Here is a 26,224-nt window from a genome sequence, read left to right as displayed (position 1 = left end):
CCAAGATCCCAGGGCATGTGACGGGGACGAAGGTACATGCATCCTCAACAATACCCGACAAGCTATCTCCTGGCAAGCGCGAGCCAATCTACCGCTGCTCCACTTCATCGCTACACCAGTAACTATCGATGAGGTGTCGAGCTCCCAGATAGCTAAGTGGCTCTCGCTGTACAGGTAGCAATGCACCAGAAGGTAGATTATGACCAGTTGACACCCGTCCAAAGGCGCGTCGAGACATCAAGCAACATCTAGCTAAGCGGTGGCAGGAGCTTGCCTGGGATGCACCCCCACATGCCACCTGAGGCTACATTTATGGCATTTCGCCTTGAGTGCTAGAGTTAGGTTAGATAGCACTTTTAGCTATCTAATCTTTATTGTTGGCCACTGTGGATGCCCCTTGAGCTATAAAAGGAGGCCCTAGCAACCTAGCAGAGGATTCAGACCCCCGGGGATTAGGGCCCAAGAATATTTGTACGCACGTAGTAGCTCTGCACGACAACCCTTGCCGGGGCAGAACGCCGTGCGAGCTTCGTCTTCCCCCGTCAATCCACGAAAGAAGTAGTAGGGTTTTACGCTTCTCAGCAACCCGAACCTGGGTAAACGCCTAGAGTCTCCATGTCGTGCTGCCTCGTAGTTTCTGCTCTTTGTGCAATGTGATCTCCCCGCCGAACCACACTGGGGCCAATGGTCTCATGGGTGATCGACAGCACACCTGCCCCGACAAACGATGTGCCCTATGTCTATAAAAAAGTCCCATGGCCGTCCTTTCAGGAATGACCACCTATTTAGGGTGACCACGTCACTCCCACCACTAGTAATGCAGGCTCTCTAATAGTATCGACCAAAGTAGTCAACAAAGCCCCGTCCCATAAGTGGTATCGTGGCTGTACATGTAAGGTTAGGAATGGTCGACAAATCTTAAATCTAATCCGTTATAGAAAACACACACACACACAATTTTCTCTGGTACACCACTTATTTCTCAAGTGGTCACCTAGCTCAACATCATCTCCCTCGGACATTAGTGCCACACGACGGGGTTTTCGTTAAGTCTTTGAAAACACTTTTGTTTTCAACAACATGCATATTCTTGTCCCACTTGCGTAGCATCTACTAGCATCTTATCTACTTCGCACCCACATGACTCTAAGATGAAAGAATAGTCATGTAAATGCAAGTATCAATGAGTAAAGTAATAGAGGCAACCCACAAAGGTGGTCACGACATCATCATGACTCGATTCGACAAAGCAAGTTCTATATGCCATGCAAAAATAGTTTCTTAGACATAGTCAAAGGGATGCTTTCCTAGCTCAACAAAATCTTCAGGATCTTTAAATCCTTCTAGTCCAACCTCTTCGTCAACAATGCAATCTATCATTGCAATAAAATGGGCAAAAATAAGGCCACGACAAAAATAGAAAAAATACATCACCCATAAAAATGTCAAACTAATTTTGTAAAATACTATGGTGAAAGCTATCATTGTCAAAATGATTAGTTTTTGGTTTGGGTGTTTTAAAAATAGTGAAAAGTATTTTAACAATGATTTTAAATATTTAAAATAGGGTTTTAAATATAAACAATACATAAAACTTTCTCCAAATGAGGCAGAAATGGCATCATTAAATAGGTTGGATTTTTAGGAGAATTTAGGAAGTGGAATCTTGTAATTTGGACAAGTATTACAACTTGTGGAATATTTGGAAGAATCCTGATAAATAGAAAGAGAAAAGTAAATGGAAGAAAACGGTTGGGCCAGATTGGCCTATAGCTGGCCGGCCTCGAGCCACGCTAGCCCAGGAGAACTAGTGCCTCCGTGCGCGCTAGGTCCAAACCTAATGGGCAGGGCCCGGAGGTCGGCGAGAGGGAGCAGTGTAGGAGGCTAACGCATTGGGCCCCACTAAGTTGTCGTCATCCTCCAGCCAGGGAGGTGGTGGAGCTCACCGGTGAGGATCCCGACAACGGGGAGGGGAGCTAAGGACATGAATGGAGTCATCGTGCTCCCGCCGTTCAAGTGGTTGTCAAGGTGGTCACCGGTGTGATTCGAGTCACGACGACAAAGAGGCTAAGGCGGAGAAGTTCAGGAGGGGTCGCCTTCGACAATTTCGGCTGCAAAACAACTACGGAGGATGGGGAAGGATCATGGGACTCCAGTGGTTTGAGAGAGCAAAGAATGGGGGCTGGAGGAGCACCGGTCGATCCCACATGCTGGGACTCTGAGGCTCTTGCGGGGGCTCAGGGCGGTCAATTGGGTGCAGGAGAGGGAATCCAGAGGGGAGAAGAGATCTTGGGGTGGGATTTTATATGAGGGACGAGGTACGCCGTATGCCCGTGTGACAGCCAGATTGTAGCCATCGTTGGGGGCACGAGGGCTTGTGGGGTGTGTCTGGGGTTCTCTTGAAGGTGGTCTAGGCTCTAGGAGGAAGAGAGAGAGCATGGAAGAGGCAGACGCGCCGAGCATGTGAATGATATCATTGGTGCACTCGGGTGGCCACGACACGCATGCGAGAGGGCACCAGAGGGAGAGAGAGGAGGGGGCGACAGGGAGGCGTGTCCCAGACGCTGAGGAGGCCCCGAGGGACATGAGGGGGAGGCCCAAGGTGTTCGAGGCCTCGGGATGGGAGCGACTATAGTGCGGAAGCGCACTGTATCACGCTCGAGAGCGCCCAATGGTCGGCATGGCCATGCCTCCATGCACTCTAGATGTGTCCACCTTGTCCATTGGCGTGTGGGAGTTCGGGATATGCCCGTTGGATTCCTTCGGAGGTGAGGAGAGGAGGCAGAAGTAAAATGAGGGGGAGAAGTCTAGGTCTAGCTTGTCTAGGGGGGGGGGGTAAGAATAGGGTTTTCACCCCCCCCCAATCATTGGTGCGAGGCCATGAGTTTCTTACTTGGGGTAGAAGAGGTATGATAGTAACTTTGGTAAAAAGGTGGAGTCAAGGAGAGAAGTCTAAGTTATGAAACCAGGGGTTTTTAGGAATTCACCAGAAGGTGTTTGAGGGTTGTTTGGGCAAGATAAGTTTCCCTCTTGATGTGATATTTAACAGGATCTAATGGTAGGTATAAATGAGATGGATCATAAGGTTTGATACCATTTGAAGAAAGTTGGCAATGCAAACTTTGTAAACCCTATAAATCAACAGAAATGGATTTCATTAGATCTAGTCATGCAAAACTACTCTCCTTAATGCACCACTTGGTGTGGTAGCATCATTTGGGGATTAGAGCATTCCCACAAAGTTTGAGAAAAAATGGAGAAACTTGAGAGGGTTTTGGGATATTTTGGTGAACCAAAATGATTGGGATTGAGATGAAACTAGGCATGATCATCACATATGGCATATGTGACATGCTTAAATTTTCTTGGATTTAGTTGAGAATATTTCTTACAGAAATATTTCAAATACATGAAATAGGTAGAAAGGGTTTTAGAGGGTTTTGTCCAATATTTTGGACATGACCATGTGTTGAAACTCTTATACATGGAAAATATATTTCCATCGAGTTTCCCTAAATTTTCCCCAATATTTTGGAAGCATAAAAATAATTTTCCACTATAAAACACCAGTTCTAGCATCAGAAAAAGGTATTTAAATAAAATACAAAAATAACTTTTAAAATAATATTTTTGTGGTTTGTGAAGTCTGTTTGATAATAGGATCTAAATAAAAGATTTGATGCAAAACATCCTCCCTAATTTGAGGACTTGTATTACAAACTTCAATTCAGGGGTTTTCAAAAACCTAAATTAAATAAATGGTTTTTTATAAAAATAATGTTTGGTAAAAATAGGTTTAGGTCCTACACACATGGTATGGTCATTGGGCAAAGATTTGGATCAAGGTGACATGTTTGAAAACAGGAGATTTTTTTGCGAATTAGAACACAAGCAAGCATCAAGCAAATATCAATAAATTCAAACATCACAAGCACACAAAAGTTTTAATTGGTCCGAAATTTTAAACCCACAATCATAGGTGGTAGAAACATAGGGTGTGACAAGCCGTCTACGACATAGAGCTCGTCGACTGTGGCGTCTTGATGTGGGCTATGTCAGAGGTTATGTGACCCACCCCCAACCCCTCGTGTTCAACCCCCATCGGCCTCATGCAAGGCCGAGTCGCTGATCTCCTCTGCTTCGTTGTCAAGAATTTCCCTTCCTTCATTGCCATGGATTCCCTTTTTCATTTCTAAAGGACATGTTCTATGGTGGTGGCTCGACATCGTTAGCTGCCAAGTCAGAACTCATCAACTACGCTGACAAGGGAATCTAATCCGTCTCTTCCAAGAGGAAAGAGCCCATCCATGACTGGGAGGGCACACTGCAGCCATGCTCTTCCAAGGTGAACAAGCTCATCTGCAACATGAGGGGGCATCTTGCATCCATGCTCTTCCAAGGGCAAGTTGCTCATCTGCGACAACATGGAACACACCCAGAATCCGTGCTCTTCTAATTGGAAGGAGCCCATGTGTGACAGGTGAGGAAACCAATGTGATGTTTAATTATATCATTGATGCCAAATGTATGGACTGTGCAGTTGAATTTAATCAATACCTATTTCAATAGCAGTATGTGGTTCCTCTTAAACCTGGTGTAGTTAACACGTCCATTGGTTATTTCAGTTCTTTCACATGTCATGTTCAACCATACAATTTGATGTTTGAGCACTAGCTATGTTCTATGCAATTTCAACAGTACATTATGAACGCCTATTTTAGGTTGCTATTAAGCCAGTTGTAGTGAGAAATGCCTTGTTTAACAGTTTTTCCTGCTCGGTTGTTTGTAGTGGGCATATGGCCACGCTCAATCGTTATATAGTTTTCCATGTTTATTTTAGTTTTCACATTGTTTTTTGAAACGATAGTTATTCACATTGTGAAGTTCTATATGTGCAAGTATGTACTTTCTAGTTCAATTTCATAATACTAGTTTCAGTAGCCACATGTGTTTCCTGTTAAGCCTGGTGTAGTTAACATGCCCACTATTTATTTCTGTTTTTTTTCACAATGTGATTTTCAGTTATACAATTTGATGTTTAAGCACCAGCTACGTTCTATGCAATTCTAACAGTACCATTATGAATGTCTATATTTGGTTGCTTTTCAGAATGTTGTAATGAGCATATGCCTTTCCATTTTTCTGTAACAATAACTAGTGTGCTCTGCACAATACCGGGTTGAATGACTTTATATTTTTGTTGTTAAATGTTAAGCCTGTTGTAGTTAGCACACCTCTCCACTTCTTATTTGCTTAGCTAGCACGCTTAAACCTACACACTGAAGCTATCCTTTTGTGATCATGTTATTTACCATTCATATATTCGGTTGATGATTAGCCCGTCGTACTTAACATGCCTTTTGATGTACTTACCTAGGACAATATTGGGAACAACTGTCGTTTTCCATCGAGATAATTTTCATCACATGGCTTATATATATTCCCTCCACCCCATAGTATAAGATGTTAATACATCATATATGTGAGTATTTTGGATGTAGTAAGATCTTATATAGTGGGACACTGAATACTCTACTACATCATTATGCAATTTCAGTTTACCTTCTAACACTAACTTGTTGCTTGTAGGTGCATATGTCACCGGTAAAGATTCGCGCGTCAACCCTTTTTGCGTAAGGGGCAATGATATAATCATGAACCAACATCAAGTGAGGAAACTAATAAAGATTATTAATAAAATGGGACGAAATATGTCAATTAAACTATTTGTTTACACCTTATCCATGATAATAATGAACTACGCGATTGTAACTAAGAACTCTCTACCCTTCTTTTACCGTTGATAATGAGTTATTAGCTCACAAATTCCAATGTCTGAATCTTTTTTTGTTTGTAGTGGTTCCCAAAACAGTTTACTCAAGATTACCTCTCAAGCTACATGAATGGTGGACGTGCAAATGTTAAAGTATATCTACCAGGCCACTATGACTATCTAGATGTCTTCATCAATACAGAGAAGGCTGGGTGGTCCGCCATCACAAGGGGCTTGCTTAGACTGGTGCGTGCATACAGCATGGAGGAGCACAAAATATGTGCATTTTGCTTCACCTTGTACAACTCCCAGAATGTCTTTTGCCTCTTTCTGTACCATATTTAATACAAGTATGCAATCGAGGTTCATCATTCTTTTATTTTGGTCCCCATGTAATTGTTATTTCTAGATGTAATTCTTGAGCACCTGTACCTGTGAATGGAATAATGCATTGGTTGTTCAACCTCTATATCTATATAAGATAGATATGATACATGTTATAAACTACTTACAAATTCAAATTCTATGGAATTTTAAATTGCGGAGATTAAATTTGCAGAAAAATATGCTCTACACGTCATTACACTACACACTATTTATAAAGTAGAACATGTGTGATATACCTCATGATTCGACACATTTCACAGAGAGAAACCGTGTGCGACAATGCACACAATTGCCATCTAAAAACCTATGTGATGTTATAAACTGACCTAAATGTTTGTGATAGTATCCTTATCATACACGCTTTATAATGTTTCATTGTCTATTATGTCGTATGCATCCTAGACGATTACGATAATTCAATCATTTTGGAATCTTGGTATATCGCAAATGACGTGGTAGGACAAAATGTGTGTGATAGTATCATTACCATACAAGCTTTATAGTTACGAACTGCTTTTGATGGGGCTCACATCGTAAATGGTGCACCGTAGAGTAGCGCGTCCGATTGTAATGCGATCTCACACGAGTAGCAAAGATGAGACGTATGGGAAATATGACATATCTCAAACGTTTGACAAATAACTCTTGTTTGTGATGGATGCGGACATCCCATACACTTAGTTTTGTCGAACTTATACATTCATGCATCACCATCGCCGATGATTTTTCATGTCGTGCGGGATGGACCCCCTATCGCCCACACAGGCAAGGCGACGATTCAAAACTATGTTGCGGAAAGGGGTTAAAAACCGTTTGCATAGCATGTCGTTGCACTAGTTCTAGGTGAATGTTCACTAGCAGATTATCTCTCAGCATCAGAAATAGAAACATCATTAGGATTCTGAGCAGGTTTTTCTATAAAAGGTTCACTAGAAGCATGCAAAGTCCTATCATTTTTATTTTTATTTTTCTTTTTAGAAGGACTAGGTGCATTGTCATTAATTCTTTGATAATACTGTTCAATTCTTTTAGGATGACCTTCAGGAAAGGGAGGCTCATGAATCATTCTACCTCCTCTAGTCATTACTCTAACAACATGGTCATTCATATTCTCATTTATTTTAGCAAGTAAATCATTTTGTGACTTAGCAGCTTGATCTAGTTGAGTGTGAACATTGGACGCATGCTTACCTACACCTTTGACATCATTAGCAATTCTAAACATCAAGTCACCCAAGCGCTCCATCATCATAGCATTACGTCCTAATTGATCTTTGACGTAGTTACTAAAGTGTTCTTGCTTAACGTTGTAATTATCTAATTCATCCATGCACTCACTAGGAGTCTTCGTATAAGGTATATCACTTTCATTAAAGTCACCGAGATAATTTACCTCTACTACCTATGTGAGAGTGTCACATCCATGTATTTCTTTGATAGGTGGTAATTTCTTGACATCCTCAGATTTAATGCCTTTCTCCTTCATAGTTCTCTTAGCTCCTTGCATGTCTTTTAGCCCGAGGAATAGAATACCTCTCTTGTTTTGAATAGGTTTTGGCGATGGTTTGTGAAGTGTGCAATTATCAACATTTTTCATTATATTATGCAATACTTCTTCAACTTGCTCAATAGTTCATTCCCTGAAAACACAACTAGCACAACTATCTAGGTAGTTGATACGTCTCAAACGTATCTATAATTTTTGATGGTTTCATGTTGTTATCTTGTCATCTTTGAATGTTTTATGTACCTTTTATATCTTTTTTGGGACTAACTTACTAATTTAGTGCCAAGTGCCAGTTCCCGTTTTTTCTGTGTTCTTGGCTCTTTTCAGATCTGATTTTGGAACAGAGTCGCAACGGAATAAAATCCCTGAAATAAATTTTTCCCGAACGGAAGAAGATCAGGTGGCTTGAGGGCCAAGCCAGGAGAGCTACGGGGGGCCCACAAGCCCTATAGCCGCCAATAGGGGGCGGCGGCTAGCAGGCTTGTGGCCTCCCTGGCGCCCCCCTGACCTAGCTCCTTCGCCTATATATTCGCTAAAATACAAAAAAATGAGGGAATCCACGAGAACACTTTTCCGCCGCAGCAAGCTTCCGTTTCCTCCAGATCTCATCTGGAGACCCTTCCCGGTGCCCTGCCGCAGGGGACTTTGGAGTTGGAGGGCTTCTACATCAACATCATCGCCCCTCCAATGACTCATGAGTAGTTCACTTCAGAACTACGGGTCTGTAGTTAGTAGCTAGATGGCTTCTTCTGTCTCTTGGATCTTTAATACAAAGTTCTCCATGATCTTCATGGAGATCTATCCGATGTAATCCTCTTTGGTGGTGTGTTTGTCGAGATCCGATGAATTGTGGATTTGTGATCAAATTATCTATGATATATATTTGAGTCTTTTCTGATTTCTTATATGCATGATTTGATATCCTTGTAAGTCCCTCCGAGTCTTGGGTTTTGTTTGGCCAACTTGATCTACGATTCTTGCAATGGGAGAAGTGCTTGGTTTTGGGTTCTTACCATGTGGTGACCTTTCCCAGTGACAGTAGGGGCAGCAAGGCACACATCGTGTAGTTGCCATCAAGGGTAACAAGGTGGGCTTTGTCGTAGATATGAGATTGTCCATCTACATCATGTCATCTTGCTTAAGGCGTTACTCTGTTCTTTTGGACTTAATACACTAGATGCATGCTGGATAGCGGTCGACGTGTGGAGTAATAGTAGTAGATGCAAAAAGTATCGGTCTACTTGTTTTGTACGTGATGCCTATAGATATAATCATTTCCATAGATGACGTCACTACTTTGCGCGGTTCTATCAATTGCTCGACAGTAATTTGTTCACCCACCGTCTACTTGCTTTCATGAGAGAAGCCATTAGTGAACACTACGGCCCCCGGGTCTATTCACACCTATTGTTTCCACTTTCGCTTTTACTTTGCTTTGTTACTTTGTTGCTTTCAGTTCTCACTTGGCAAACAATCTATAAGGGATTGACAACCCCTTCATAGCGTTGGGAGCAACCTTTTTGTGTTTGTTCAGGTACTTGTGATACTCCTTCACTGGATCGATACCTTGGTTCTCAAAACTGAGGGAAATACTTACCACCGCTACGCTACATCACCCTTTACACTTCGAGGGAACACCAACGCAAGGCTCCAAGGCCACGGGGGAAATCCTTTGCATATTTGCCTAGGAAGTCCCTTAAGGCGTAGCCGTAGTAGAAGGATTCCTGGTGCCGTTGCTGAGGAGTATCAAGACAAGAACAATCTCCCGTCAGCACGTGCTTCTGGCGCCGTTGGAAGGTCTTTTCTTGCACTAGCAGAAGTATTTCTGGCGCCGTTGCCGGGGAAGGAGAGATCTATCCAATTAGGTCTCACAAACTCATCTCTTGCATTTACTTTTTTGCGAGTTGCCTCTCATTTTTCTCTCCCCCACTTCACTTTTGCCTTTTTCGTTTTCCTTTTTCGTTTGCCTTTTTCGTTCGCCCTTTTCTTTCACTTGCTTTCTGTTCGCTTGTGTGCTATGTGCCTTCAATATGCTTGCATCTTCGCTTGCTGAAAATCTAGTAATATGGATCCTCATCCACTTGTTAATATCTTTAATAGATCCACTTATGTGGAACAAATTGCTAGTGAGTTGAGTGCACTTGACTTTCTCTATGGAGTTTTGCTTGAGATGCGTGAATCTGAAAATCTTGATGAAGAAATTTATGAAATGATTCACAAGGGCTCCTTGGATGAAAAGCATGATTGCAATGGTTTCACTATAAATTCTATTAGTGACAGTCATGCTAAAAATATGCAAAACCCTAAGCTTGGGGATGCAAGTTTTGCTATGTCCACTACTTGTTGCAATGATCATGAGTGGGGCGATGATTTTTCTTATGATCTTGAAATTTTGTTTAATCCTCATGATGAATATGATATTTGCAATATTATTGAAAGTGGGTTTGGAGAAGTCATGACTTTAGTTGATGATAATCCCACTATTTTTAAAGAGCGTCAACTTTGCATGCATGTGGATCATGAAAAGAATATCCTTTGTGATAGCTATCTTATTGAATTTTATTATGATCCCACATGTAATTATTATGAGGGAGGAAAATATTGTGGTAGAAACTTTCGTGTTACCAAATTACCTCTCGTTATGTTGAGATTGCTTTTATCTCTTTCTTCTTCCTCGCTGATGGTAACTATTGGTTGTCTTGACAATCTGTTTTCCTATAAAATGCCTATGCATAGGAAGTATGTTAGACTTAGATGTGATTTTCACATGCTTTATGATGCTCTCGTTGTCCTTCAATTCTTGTCTTTTGTGTGAGCATCATTGAATTATCAATGCCTAGCTAAGAGCGTTAAACAATAGTGCTTGTTGGGAGGCAACCCAACGAATCAATCCTTTTTCTTTCTGTTTTGTGTTTTCCACACTTTCATAATTCTGTTATGATGGTGTTTTTTGTGTTTCTTTTTGCGTTTGTGCCAAGCAAAACCGTTATGATTAGTCTTGGGGATGATCGTTTGGTCATGCTGGAAAAGACAGAAACTTTCAGCTCATGAAAAGATTTTTTTTTTCTGTAAGAGCTTTTGAATTGATTCTTTTTGCTGCTGATTGCTATGCAAATTCTTCAGATTGTCGTAAATTTTCAGAATTTTTGAAGTACCATAAGTATACGAAGTATACAGATTGCTACAAACTGGTCTGCTGTTAACAGATTCTGTTTTTTTTGTGTTGGTTGCTTATTTTGATGAAACTACGGATAGTATCGGGGGTATTAGCCATGGAAGATTGAAAATACAGTAACCCAAAATCAACATAAGTAGAATTTAAGTTTGCTACAGTACCTAAGGAAGTGGTGGTTTGCTTTCTTATACTAATGTTATCACGAGTTTCTGTTTAAGTTTCGTGTTGTGAAGTTTTCAAGTTTTGGGTGAAGTTCTTATGGACACAAAGATAAAGAGTGGCAAGAGCTCAAGCTTGGGGATTCCCAAGGCACCCCAAGAGATTCAAGGATGCCGTAAAAGCCTAAGCTTGGGGATGCCCCGGGAAGGCATCCCCTCTTTCGTCTTCAATCCATCGGTAACGTTACTTTGGGCTATATTTTTATTCACCACATGTTATGTGCTTTGCTTGGAGCGTCTTGTATCATAGGAGTCTTTTATTTTTTGTTGCGTCACAATCATCCTTTCTGCACACCCACAGAGAGAGAAATGCACTCACCGTGATTTTGTTGAGCTTCACTTATATCCTTCGGTAGACAATTCAGCTCACATGTGCTTCACTTATATCTTTTGAGCTAGTTGGTTTTGCTCTATGTGCTTCACTTATATCTTTTAGAGCACGGCGGTGAGTGGCTTGGTAGTTGATCTATGCTATGAAAGTAGTCTCAAAAGGGGTAGTTATCCAAAGGGATACAAAAACTTCCACCTTCATGTGCATTGAATAGTTAGAGAAGTTTGATTCATCTCAACTAGTTTTGAGTTGTGGTTATGGTAATATTGAAGTTATGCTAGTAAGGTGTTGTGGATCTAGAAATACTTGTGTTGAAGTTAGTGATTCCCGTAGCATGCACGTATGGTAAACCGCTATGTGATGAAATCTGAGCATGATTAGTCTATTGATTGTCATCCTTTGCGTGGCGGTCGGGATCGCGCGATGGTTTATACCTACCAACCCTTCCCCTAGGAGTATGCGTTGAATGCTTTGTTTCGATTACTAATAAAATTTTTGCAACAAGTATATGAGTTCTTCATGACTAATGTTGAGTCCATGGTTTAGATGCACTTTCACCTTCCACCATCACTATCTTCTTAGTGTCGTGCAACTTTCGCCGGTGCACAAAACCCACCATTAGCCTCCCTCAAAACAGCCACCATACCTACCTACTATGGATTTTTCAAAGTCATTCTGAGATATATTGCCATGCAAATACCACCATGACATGTGCCACCACTTCTACATTGCCATTGCATGATCGTAAGATAGCTAGCATGATGTTTCCATTAATATGCCATGCTAGATCATTGTCACGGTACACTACCGAAGGCATTCCATATAGAGTCATCGTTGCTCTAAGTTTTGAGTTGAAAGTGTGATGATCATCATTGATGGATAATTGTCCCATGTGAGGAAATAAAAGAGGCCAAAGATGCCCACCAAAAAAAGAGAGGCCAAAGAGCCCACCAAAAAAAATGAGAGAAAAAGAGAGAAGGGACAATGCTACTATCCTTCCACACTTGTGCTTATTAAGCACGATGATCTTCATGATTGAGAGTCTCTCGCTTTGTCACCTATAGCTAGTGGGAAATTTTCGTTACATAACTTGGCTTGTATATTCCAATGATAGGCTTCCTCAAATTTTCCTTAGGTCTTCGTGAGCAAGCAAGTTGGATGCACACCCACTAGTTTTCTTTAAGAGCTTTCACATACTCTTAGCTCTAGTGCATCATCTGTATGGCAATCCCTACTCAGTCACATTGATATCTATTGATGAGCATCTCCACAGCTCATTGATATGCCTAGTTAATGTGACCATCTTCTCCTTGTTTTTCTTGCAACCTCCACCACGCTCCACACCACTTATAGTGCTAAAACCATGGCTCACGCCCATGTATTGCGTGAGAGTTGAAAAGGTTTGAGAAAGTAAAGGTGTGAAAACAATTACTTGGCCAATACCGGGGTTGTGCATGATTTAAATTCGTTGTGCAATGATGATAGAGCATAGCCAGACTATATGCTTTTGTAGGTATAACTTTCTTTTGGCCTTGTTATTTTGAAAGTTCATGATTACCTTTCTAGTTTTCTTGAAGTATTGTTGTTTCCACGTCAATAGCAAACTATTATTTTGAATCTAATGGATCTGAACATTCATGTCACATAAGAGGAGTTACAAAGGACATCTATGCTAGGTAGCATGAAAGCATCAAAAATTCATTCTTTATCACTTCCCTACTCGAGGACGAGCAAGAGTTAAGCTTGGGGATGCTTGATACGTCTCAAACGTATCTATTATTTTTGATGGTTTCATGCTGTTATCTTGTCATATTTGGATGTTTTATGTACCTTTCATATCTTTTTTGGGACTAACTTATTAATTCAGTGCCAAGTGCCAGTTCCTGTTTTTTTTGTGTTTTTGGCTCTTTTCAGATCTGATTTTGGAACGGAGTCCAAGCGGAATAAAATCCCTGAAATAAATTTTTCCCGAACGGAAGAAGATCAGGGGGCTTGAGGGCCAAGCCAGGAGAGCTACAGGGGGCCCACAAGCCCTGTAGCCGCCACAAGGGGGCGGCAGCTAGCAGGCTTGTGGCCTCCCTGGCGCCCCCTGACCTAGCTCCTTCGCCTATATATTCCCTAAAATAAAGAAAAAATGAGGGAATCCACGAAAACACTTTTTCGCCGCCGCAAGCTTTCGTTTCCGCGAGATCTTATCTGGAGACCCTTCCCGGTGCCCTGCCGGAGGGGACTTTGGAGTTGGAGGGCTTCTACATCAACATCATCGCCCCTCCAATGACTCGTGAGTAGTTCACTTCAGACCTACGGGTCCGTAGTTAGTAGCTAGATGGCTTCTTCTCTCTCTTGGATCTTCAATGCAAAGTTCTCCATGATCTTCATGGAGATCTATCCGATGTAATCCTCTTTGGCGGTGTGTTTGTCGAGATCCGATGAATTGTGGATTTGTGATTAGATTATCTAGGATAAATATTTGAGTCTTTGCTGATTTCTTATATGCATGATTTGATATCCTTGTAAGTCTCTCCGACTCTTGGGTTTTTTTTTAGCCAACTAGATAAATGATTCTTGCAATGGGACAAATGCTTGGTTTTGGGTTCTTACCGTGTGGTGACCTTTCCGAGTGACAGTAGGGGCAGCAAGGCACACATCGTGTAGTTGCCATCAAGGGTAACAAGGTGGGCTTTGTCGTAGATATGAGATTGTCCAGCTAAATCATGTCATCTTGCTTAAGGCGTTACTCTGTTCTTTTGGACTTAATACACTAGATGCATGCTGGATAGCGGTCGACGTGTGGAGTAATAGTAGTAGATGTAGAAAGTATCGGTCTACTTGTTTTGTACGTGATGCCTATAGATATAATAATTCCCATAGATGACGTCACGACTTTGCGCGGTTCTATCAATTGCTCGACAGTAATTTGTTCACCCACCGTCTACTTGCTTTCATGAAAGAAGCCACTAGTGAACACTACGGCCCCCGGGTCTATTCACACCTATCGTTTCCACTTTTGCTTTTACTTTGCTTTGTTACTTTGTTGCTTTTAGTTCTAACTTGGCAAACAATCTATAAGGGATTTACAACCCCTTCATAGCGTTGGGAGCAAGCTTTTTGTGTTTGTGCAGGTACTTGTGATACTCCTTCACTCGATCGATACCTTGGTTCTCAAAACTGAGGGAAATACTTACCACCGCTGCGCTACATCCCCCTTTCTGCTTCGAGGGAACACCAACGCAAGGCTCCAAGGCCACGGGGGAAATCCTTTGCATATTTGCCTAGGAAGTCCCTTAAGGCATAGCCGTAGCAGAAGGATTTCTGGTGCCGTTGCTGAGGAGTATCAAGACAAGAAAAGACTCCCGTCAGCACGTGTTTCTGGCGCCGTTGGAAGGTCTTTTGTTGCAGTAGCAGTAGTCCCTAGAAGCATCGGTTATCCCATTATAAAAGATATCCAATATTCATATTTATTAAGAGGATGATGAGTTAAATCTCTAAGTAACTAGAGAAGCACCCCCCAAGCTTGAGGGAGATTCCCTTCTTCAATTTGCACAAAGTTCAATATTTCCTGTAAAGCATCTTGTTTCTTATGAGGAGGAAAATATTTTTCAAAGAAGTAATATGACATATCCTAGGGTCTACACACACAACAACGAGAAAGAGTGAGGAACCATTCCTTAGCATTGGCTTTTAGAAAAAGGAAAAAGTTGAAGGATATAATAGTAGCGTATCTTTTCCTCACGACTAAACAAAGTGGCATTATCATTCATTTTAGTGAGATGTCGAACAAAAGTTTCAATTTCATAACCGTGGAAAGGATCAGATTCTAATATAGGGATTAACTCAGGATCAATAGAGAATTCATAATCCTTATCAGTAACAAATATGGGAGAAGTACCAAATTTAGGATCATGTTTCATTTTCTCCATCATGGATTATTATTTCAGTCTACATAGTAGTTTCTTCAAATCATCTCTATCATTACAAGAAAGAAATGTTCCTAGCTGTCTCCCCATCCATAAAATTACCCTCACGTACTTTAGGCAATTAATATCTATTAGCAGTGCGAGGTGTAATCGGTGATTCAAAATCTTCATCAATTTCAACATTTTCAAGTTCTCTCGCTGTAGTGATATGAGCATCAAGTAATTGATTTAGTGGCGCAGTCTTAGTTTCATCAAGTATAGCAATAGTATCATCATTAATTTCATAAGTAGCATCATCAAGTTCATGTGATATATCAGAACGATCAACATGTGGTGGTGTTATAAGAGGATTCAAAAATGTAGGTGAATCAAAAGCAGAGCTGGCAGTTGCTTACCTCCTCTCGTACGAGAGGGAACAATCTTGGTTCAAGTATCTTTCATATTCTTCATAATAGCAATTGGCTATCCTCAAGTGAACACAATAAATATAGCTATGCTCCTCGACAACGACACAAGAAACAGGTCTTGATAACCCCACTAGTATAAGGGATCACAACGGTCTTCACGGGTAGTATTAGAACCTGATTTATTGATTCTACACAAGGGGAGCCAAATAATACTTGTTGGTCTTAGGAGTTGAGTTGTCAATTCAACCACATGTGGGATATCTTTCTGCATCAAAGACTTTAGTAGCATGGCAAAATAGTAGTAGTCATAGTAATAGTAACAACAACATTTTTTTACGAAATGTGAGAGTAGCAGCAACAATAGTAACTTAGCAAGATTCAATATGTGTAAAGATTAGGCACAATGATAGATGATGGATAATAATTTAGATGACATCAATCATGTAATAGTTACACACTAGAGCGACACAGAACTAGCTCCAATTCATCAATGCAATGTAGGCATGTATTCAGTATATAGTCGTACGTGCTTGCGACAAGAAATTGGATGATTGCTTTTGTCTTACCCTCCCGTGGCAGCGGGGACCTAACAGAAACCAAGGGATATTAAGTCCTCCTTTTAATAGAGAGATAGAACCAAGCATTAACACATGGTGAATACATGAACTCCTCAAACTACGAAAATCACCGAAAAGATTCCCAATAATTGTTACCTTGGGGTATGCGGATCATGACACATAATAGGTGCATACAACTTGCAAGATAGGATCCAAATCACTCTTATATTCATGAAAACATAATAAGATCAAATCTAAAATCATCGTAGTCGGTCCCTAGAGACAAGCATTAAGCATAGCAACATCAATCTCAGAACATAGTGGATACTAGGGATCAAGCACTACCAAAATAACTCGATTACATGATCAATAGCATCCAATATCATTAGTGTCTAGAAAAACTACAAAGTAATTACTCACACCTGGTGGTGAGCATCATGATGGTGTTGACGGAGAAGGGCTGGTGATGACGATGGTGGTGAATCCCCCCTCTCCGAAGCCCCGAACGGACTCCAAATCGACCCTCCTCGGGAAGAACATGAGATGGTGCTCTCTAGGCGTTTTCCGGTCGATGGCCGAGCCACGCTGCCGCATTATTTTGGTCACCGGCGGCAGAACATCGGTCACCGATGACCTGGCCAGGTCAGGGCCACCCAACGGGCCACTGACGCCTGGCCCCGGACTCTAATTAAGTTGCTAACGATCATATACATCGGACCCCACCACCCTCTAATTAAACTCCTAATTAAACTTATTTGGATAATTTAAAATTAATAAATAATCGCGATCACTCACGCCTGGGTCCTACTGGACCCAGTTGTCCGGTCAACTTGTTGACTTAGCTAAACTGAGTAAGTGATAGGTTGGTTAAGTCCCCCCCCCGTTTTGACCATCAGCATGGTCAAGCTGACTGTTGGGTCAGTTTTGACTAAGCCCACGTGTCATCCACTTTGGCTAGCCCATAGCGGGTATAAAAAGTACATAGGGTTTTATTTTCGAATTAAAATAAATGAATAATAATTTTAGAATATTAACAAAACTTTAAAAAATAATGTAAAATAATCCGTAATCCGGATGAAAATATTTTGTACATGAAACTTGATCAGAAAAACGAGACGAACCCGGATATGCTGTCCGTTCGTGTGTCATGCATCCCTAGCATAGAAAACATGGAAAATTTCCATCGTTTTCGCCTGCGTGGTAGTAGCCAGAGAACCAAGAAATATCATCGGATATTTTCCAGATCCTTCGATGATGAATAATACTGCGTTAGCTCATGCCTAGCGTGGCTTATTGCCATGTCATGCATCATGATGCTTTTGCCTCCTCTATATCTATTTATTCCTCCGCCTATTCTCTCCGGGAGATGCTGATGCTAACGCTGTTGTCGGCTACGACTACCCTCCTGACGACCAACCCTTAATCCCGTTGCCCCGCTTTATCATCAAAATCTCGATCAACTGATCGAGAGCCATGACCCGCCACAACACTCACACACCTTTAGTTGTACGATGATGTAGAGCTACTATCGACTACCGAGGGTGACACATTGATACGTACTCCTGATGTTAGCTGTGTAGTGTACTTAACCGGCGGTGGTTTATGGAGGGTGATTCCTTCTTCACCACCTCCTATAATGACTGTGTCGTGCAACCCTTCAAGCGTGATCCAGCGAGGGTGATTCATCCCTGGACACCTTGATGGTTACATCGTTTGCACTCCATCGAGGGTGCTACCTCATATTACTCTGATGTTATAACCACATAGTTACTTGACCTTGTTACTGGGAACTTGATGAATGGTGTGTTGCGGGTGGATTCCCGCGAGAATGTGACGAGGCGTGACCGGGCATTCTAGACTTTGCCACACATCCCCGAGTTAGTTAAAATGCTAATGGTTTGGGTATTTGATCTGAGTTTGTTGGGAGACCTTTTCGCACTAACCTTCACGTGGGAGAAGTTATGGGTACTCGACGTCGTGGTATCTTTCAAAGCTCTTCAGATGTCACCAATGGATCAGTGCGTTCCCGAGTGGCCCGGATAAGAATCGTTCTTGTATAAGAGGTGCCAGGACTAACATCGACCGCCCTTGCATCATGGAGGATCGCAAAGGGTGATGTGCCCATGACCCCTGCACGCTTAGGATTAAGACCAATGGGCTGGCCTCTCTGTTGAGCCTAGGTAGGGTGCCGACGTGTTGATGTTCCGAGGCCGCGCATTACCCAGGAAAGTGTGTCCGGCCAGAGTTTATCAAGCATGTTGGGTAATGCGATGCACCCATGCAGGGATAAAAATTAATTATTCGAATAGCCATGGTCGCGTTTACATGACGACTTGCAGTTGTGCACCGATATTATACAACTTCAACTGTTACTTACCTGGAATGTTGCTCCGAGATTGCTTTCTCACAGGGAGTCGAGGAAGAATCTCTGGGTTTAACCTTAATTAAAATTGCTGCAACAACATGACCATATAGTTGTGTTACTTGTTGTACTCTCGTCTATTGCTGCAAGACCCTGAAGATGTTAGTCTTCGATAGGAGTAGTCCCCTCTCTCTGTTCTCGCATTGCTGCAGCCAGTCCACATATAACCCCATTCCTCTGATACTGATGCATACTTAGCATAGTTCTGATGTTAGTCTTGCGAGTACTTTGGATGAGTACTCATTGTTGCTTTGCTCCCCTTTTTCCCCTTGATACGATTGCTGCAACCATATGATGGAGCCCAGGAGTTGGCGTATCCCGCCGACGATGCCTACTACCCCGACGGTGCCTACTACTATGTGGAGGGCGCTGACGACCAGGAGTAGTTCAGGAGGTTCCCAGGCAGGAGGCCTCGCCTCGTTCGATCGATATATGTCTTGATCTAGCCTTCTCTAAGGCATTATCCTTGTTTTATGTGTGTACTCAAATATTGTTGCTTCCTCTGACTCGTGTGTTTCTCGAGCTTCTGTATTCTAACCCTCGTGGCCCTTGGCTTGTAATATGCAGCATGTGTGTTTTTATTTGTGTCTAGAGTTATGTTGTGATATCTTCCCGCGAGTCCTTGAGCATGATCGTACGCATTTGCGTGTATGATTAGCGTACGATCAAATCGAGGGCGTCACAGCCCTAGAGACTGAATAGGGGTTTCCCCTCTAAGACTCCGGCTAGGATAGTTGAGCTGCGAGGGTTTGATGTCGTCATCTTAAGGAACTCCTGAAGTTTCCCGACACTCGAGCCATGACCCTCTGTGACAACAATCTTCTCCGCCTCCGCGGCAACATCGTTCTCGATACCAACCACCTCTTCCAGCGACTCTGGTTCTTCGGACAGCAATGCTGTAATCAAAAGCAATGGACACAAAAATAAAAGTCAAATAGATGATTAAGAGAAAGGGAGAGGGAATGGGAAGTAAAATCCCAAACAAGTGGGATACCTGATGGAGTCTGCCGTGCAAAAAGTATATGTTTTCTCGACAAGATCAGTTGTCGGGGCATGGTCCATCACTGCTTCACGGACGGTGGCTTCCACATGAAAAGGCTCTTCGGTGGAGGCCTTTTCTCGTGAGTCCCTCCCGATGATGACAGTTTCCGAGATGTTTTGAAAAAAGGTTCCTCCTAGCGGGCCTCTCCCTGATGAGCCTCTCCTGTCTCCCTCTTAGGGGAGGAGGACGCTTTCCTCTGTCCCCACTATAGGATGGGGATTGCGCTTGGATTCCACGATGAGGGCTGGCCCGGGGGCTAGACACGGGGTTCTCCCTCGCGTCTCCCGCAAGGCCCATGTGTACCGCGGGATCCCGCCCTGCCGTGGATTTGGCTCGTTTCGCCATATGCGCCAGGGGATCCTCATCCTCATCCCTGTCAAGAAGATGATCATGCAAAATCAGTCGGAGTATCAAAAGCAAAGATATTTGACATCAATTGAGGTCGAAGGACTTACTATGAAGTAATGAGCATGGATCCCAGCTTGGATGATGCAGGCGACGGAGTCGATCTGCAAATCTTCATAGTTGTTGGAGCAAAGCTGGACGACAGAGTTGGGGCTTTGGGTAGAGGCAAGCTGAGGGGAGAAGTTGGGCCTGACGGGGGGCTGGGGTCCTCCCATATAACCCTCCGTCACTTGAGAGGAGAAGCTTTGGCTTGGGAAACACGGGAGGGCTGGCGACGTGCAACCTCGCGTCCTCCTACCTTGGAGGTCGTCTTCTTCACCTTCAGGGAAACCCGCGAATTCGCAGGAGCCGCCGCTTGCCGGTCAACGCGATGGCGAAGGCGCCGTCCTAGTTTTGGAGTTTTGGGGGCCGCTTTGAGCCCATTTTCCTCCACCATTGGCCCTTTTGCCTCCTCCACCTTGCCATCGGTCTGGAGGGTTCCAACCCGGTAGAGTCCAACCCGACAGCTTCTTTCGGGGGAAGTTTCTCGCCATCCTCTCCGGAAGATTCACTTTCCCCGGATTCCTCCTCTCCTCCATTCGTGGAGGTTGTTCCCTTGGAGGCTCTCACCTATTTGTCCTCCGTGGTCCGAGCGGCAATATAAGCCCTCTCCACATCCCTTGTGGGTGTAGTCAGGTTATCCTCTTTTCGGGAGGCCATTTCCTCCAGGTTAGAGACCCACTCCATCTCGTCTTCCACGAAGGGTAAAACCCAACCAGACCCTACCCCAGAAGCGTCGCAATCCGGCATCAATTGCAGAATTTGGTTCCTGGCAGAGTTAATATGAAAAACTACGACCCGTGCTAGCAGATGGAACGACCCAACGACTCCAAAGAATTGGTTACACAACCAGTCGTGTCCATAGGTCGTCAGGTTGTTGCCAGTGCCGGGGTACAGTCGCATCCAGTCGGTAGGACTGTTGAACTCCCAAGCAAACATGTCTCTTTTCTACAGTGGTGCAATGCGGCGCCGAAGGAAGACAGCCCCAACGTGCTGCATGGTAAGCTCGGTAGCCTTGAGATGGGTGATCCTATTCAGCGTCGGGCGAAGCTTGTTATCAGAAAGGCCAAGCTTCTCCAGTTGCTGCCGCGCGAGACACAACCAGTGCGTGTAGAGCAAAACTCGGGGGCTTTGTCATCCTTGATCTAACACCAGTATTCCCTTCACTCTTCCCACTTCCCATGATGTTGGCCAGGGAGGTATCCCCGATCCTCCTTCTTGCCCCGGGGAATCTAGCTAAAATCCCCGAGCAGTGATTTTTGTCCTCTATCCGGGGGAGGAAGAACTGCGTGAAAAAAATCTACGTTGGGGGCAACTCCGAAAAAGTTCTCGCATAGGTGGGTGAAGATTGCCATGCATGCCATTGCATTGGGCGTGAAATTTAGAAGGTGAAATTCATACATCGCCATCATGGCGTTGAAGAAATTAGAGAAAGGGGGAGAGACCATACTAAAAGTACGTGCAAAATAACTGATACAAATCTAATGGCGTCTTCTCCTTGGGGTTGTCCAGCAGAACCACTGGTGCCTCGTGCCCCTTTGTCTCTCTCTCCCACACATATAGGCATACCTAACGACCAAGGTGTTGCTGTCCAGATTTGACGGGGAGAAAACCACATGTTTCCGCCTTCATCTCTTCGCTTCCTCTGTTCTCCTCTTTCTCTCATCAGCAGCCTGCTCCTTCAACTTAGTCGCATGTTTTCCCTTCACGACAGCCGTCTTCCGCACCATCTCCTTTGAGCAGCGGGCGATTTGGCAATGCTCATTGAAGAAACGGCGACGGCGGAGGTAGTTTCTCGGCTCGCGGAGGGGAAAGAGAGGCGGAGGGACGGATGTGAATGAGCAACACCCCCTTTGCTAGATACCTTCTTTATGTATGGGGGGCACGCATTAGGGACTAGCTCTTCCCTATTGCTACAAGGAACTATCGTTTATTTACTGGCAGCTCCCCTTTTTTACTCCCCAACAACTAAAGTTCAACAGCCCCACGACCTGCGGTAAATGTGCACATTGCACGTGGGTCGGGAGGATAGCAGTTTCTCGATGCGTGTCCATGCATTGAGGGAGCCTAACCCAGCATGCCAAGCAACACATATGGCTCAGGCTCAGGGCCTTTTGTCGGGGTAGGACAAGGGTGATTATTTTCCCCCGACTTGTGCACGAACGATAAGCCTCGGACCCGATGGCCTAAGGTTGTCGGGGAATGCTACCGCTCCATCAAGACCTGGACCAGGCCAGGGAAGCCGCTATACGAGAGATTAGGAACACATCAAGAAGACTAAGACCCCGGCAGACGCGGCCCCTGATGGCCAATAATGCCAGCAAGATTTACACAAGGAGCCCAGGACGGGCCCAAGATGCACCAAGAACCCACGATACGTGCCGGGGACGAAGGCACATGCATCCTCAACAAGACCCGACAAGCTATCTCCCGGCAAGGGCGAGCCAATCTACCGCTGCTCCACTTCATCGCTACACCAGTCACTTATCGATGAGGTGTCTAGCTCCCAGATAGCTAAGTGGCTCTCGCTGTACAGGTGGCAATGCGCCAGAAGGTAGATTACGACTAGTTGACACCCGTCCAAAGGCGGGTCGAGACACCAAGCAACAACTAGCTAAGCGGTGGCAGGAGCTTCCTGTGATGCACCCCCACATGCCACCTGAGGCTGCATTTATGGCATTTCGCCTTGAGTGCTAGAGTTAGGTTAGATAGCACTTTTAGCTATCTAATCTTTATTGTTTGGCACTGTGGACGCCCCTTGAGCTATAAAAGGAGGCCCTAGCAACCTAGCAGAGGATTCGGACCCCAGTGGATTAGGGCCCAAGAATATTTGTACGCATGTAATAGCTCTCCGCGGCAACCCTTGCCGGGGCAGAACGCCGTGCGAGCTTCATCTTCCCCCATCAATCCACGAAATAAGGAGTAGGGTTTTACGCTTCTCAGCAACCCGAACCTGGGTAAACGCCTCGAGTCTCCTTTTCGTGATGCCTCGTAGTTTCTGCTCTTTGTGCAATGTGATCTCCCCGCCGAACCACAAAGTGGCCAGTAGTCCCATAGGTGATCGAGAGCACACCTGCCCCGACAAACAGTGTGCACTGTGTCTATAAAAAAGTCCCATGGCCGTTCTTTCCGGAATGACCCCCTATTGAGAGTGACCACGTCACTCCCACCACTAGTAATGTAGGCTCTCTAATAGTATCGACCAAAGTAGTCAACAAAGCCCCGTCCCATAAAGTGGTATCGTGGTTGTACATGTAAGGTTAGGAATGGTCGACAAATCTTAAATCTAATCCGTTATAGAAAACACACGCACACACACACAGACACACAATTTGCTCTTGTACACAACTTATTTCTCAAGTAGTCACCTAGCTCAACATCATCTCCCTCGGACATTAGTGGCACCCGACGGGGTTTTCGTTAAGTCTTTGAAAATACTTCCGTTTCCAGCAACATGAATATTCTTGTCCCACTTGCGTAGCATCTACTAGTATCCTATCTACTTCCCACCCACATGACTCTAAGATGAAAGTAGAGTCTTGTAAATGAAAGTATCAATGAGTAAAGTAACAGAGGCAACCCACAAAGGTGGTCACCACATCATCATGATTCGGTTCGGCAAAGCAAGTTCTATATGCCATGCAAAAATGGTTTCTTAGACATAGTCAAAGGGATGCTTTCCTAGCTCAACAAAATCTTCAGGATCTTTAAATCCTTCTAGTCCAACATCTTCGTCAACAATGCAATCTACCATTGCAATAAAATGGGCAAAAATAAGGCCGCGACAAAAACAGGAAAAATACATCACCCATAAAAATATCAAAATATTTTGTAAAATACTAGGGTGAAAACTATCATTGTCAAAATGATTAGTTTTTGGTTTGGGTGTTTTAAAAATAGTGAAAAGTATTTTAACAGTGATTTTAAATATTTAAATTAGGGTTTTAAATATAAATAGTACATAAAAATTTCTCCAAATGAGGCACAAATGGCATCATTTAATAGGTTGGATTTTTAGGAGAATTTAGGAAGTGGAATCTTGTAATTTGGACAAGTATTAGAACTTGTGGAATATTTGGAAGAATCCTGATAAAAAGAAAGAGAGAAGTAAATGGCAGAAAACGGCTGGGCCGGCCTAGAGCCACGCTAGCCTAGGAGAACCAGTGCCTCCGTGCGCGCTAGGTCCGAACTTAATGGGCAAGGCCCGGAGGTCAGTGAGAGGGAGCAACTTAGGAGGCTAAAGCATTGGGCCCCACTGAGTTGTCGTCATCCTCCAGCCAGGAAGGTGGTGGCTCTCACCGGTGAGGATCCCGACAATGGGGAGGGGGGCTAAGGACATGAATGGAGTCATCGTGCTCCTTCCGTTCAAGTGGTTGTCAAGGTGGTCACGTGTGTGGTCCGAGTCGCCGACGACAAAGAGGCCAAGGCGGAGAAGTTCAGGAGAGGTTGTCGTCGACAATTTCGGCTGCAAAACAACTGCAGAGGATGGGGAAAGGATCACGAGACTCCCGCGATTCGAGAGATAAAAGAATGGGGGCTGGAGGAGCACCAGTCGATCCCACGTGCTGGGACTCTGAGGCTCTTCCGGGGGCTCAGTGCGGTCAATTGCGTGCGGGAGAGGGAATCCAGAGGGGAGAGGAGATCTTGGGGTGGGATTTTATATCATCGACGAGGTACGCCATACGCCCGTGTGACAGCGAGGTTGTAGCCATCACTGGGGGCACGAGGGCTTGTGGGGTGTGTCTGGGGTTCTCCTGAAGGTAGTGTAGGATCTAGGAGGAAGAGAGAGCAGGGAAGAGGCAGACGCGTTGAGCATGTGAGTGATCTCATTGGTGCGCTCAGGTGGCCACGACACGCATGCGAGAGGGCACCAGAGGGAGAGAGAGGAGGGGGTGACAGGGAGGCGTGTCCGAGAGGTTGAGGAGGCCCGGAGGGACATGAGGGGGAGGCCCAAGGTGGTCGGGGCCTCGGGATGGGAGCGACTATAGTGCAGAAACGAACTGTGTCACGCTCGAGAGCATCCAAATGGTCGGCATGGCCATGCCTCCATGCACTCTAGATGTGGCCACCTTGTCCATTGGCGTGTGGGGGTTCTGGAGATGCCCGTTGGATTCCTTAGGAGGTTAGGAGAGGAGGTAAAAGTAAAATGAGGGGGAGAAGTCTAGGTCTAGCTTGTCCACGGGGGTAAGAATAGGGTTTTCACCCCCCCCCCCCAATCATTGGCGTGAGGCCATGAGTTTCTTACTTGGGGTAGAAGAGGTACGAGAGTAACTGTGGTAAAAAGGTGGAGTCAAGGAGAAAAGTATAAGCTATGAAACCAGGGGTTTTTAGGAATTCACCAGAAGGTGTTTGAGGGTTGTTTGGGCAAGATAAGTTTCCCTCTTGATGTGAGATTTAACAGGATCTAATGGTAGGTATAAATGAGATGGATCATAAGGTTTGATACCATTTGAGGAAAGTTGGCAATGCAAACTTTGTAAACCCTATAAATCAACAGAAATGGATTTCATTAGATCTAGTCATGCAAAACTACTCTCCTTAATGCACCACTTGGTGTGGTAGCATCATTTGGGGATTAGAGCATTCTCACAAACTTTGAGATCAAATGGAGAAACTTGAGAGGGTTTTGGGATATTTTGGTGAACCAACATGATTGGGATTGATATGAAACTAGGCAGGATAATCACATATGGCATATGTGACATGCTATAATTTTCTTGGATTTAGTTGAGAGTATTTCTTACAGAAATATTTCAAATACATGAAATAGGTAGAAAGGGTTTTGGAGGGTTTGGTCCAATATTTTGAACATGACCATGTGTTGAAACTCTTATACATGGAAAATATATTTCCGTTGAGTTTCCCTAAATTTTCCCAAATATTTTGGAAGCATAAAAATAATTTTCCACTATAAAAGACCAGTTCTAGCATCAGAAAAATATATTTAAATAAAATACAAAAAAAACTTTTAAAATAATATTTTTGTGGTTTGTGAAGTCTGTTTGATAATAGGATCCAAATAAAAGATTTGAGGCAAAACATCC

The sequence above is a fragment of the Hordeum vulgare genome, chromosome 5H (assembly GCF_904849725.1).
Source record: "Hordeum vulgare subsp. vulgare chromosome 5H, MorexV3_pseudomolecules_assembly, whole genome shotgun sequence".
NCBI lineage: Eukaryota > Viridiplantae > Streptophyta > Magnoliopsida > Poales > Poaceae > Hordeum > Hordeum vulgare.
This window is presented reverse-complemented; position numbering follows the sequence as displayed.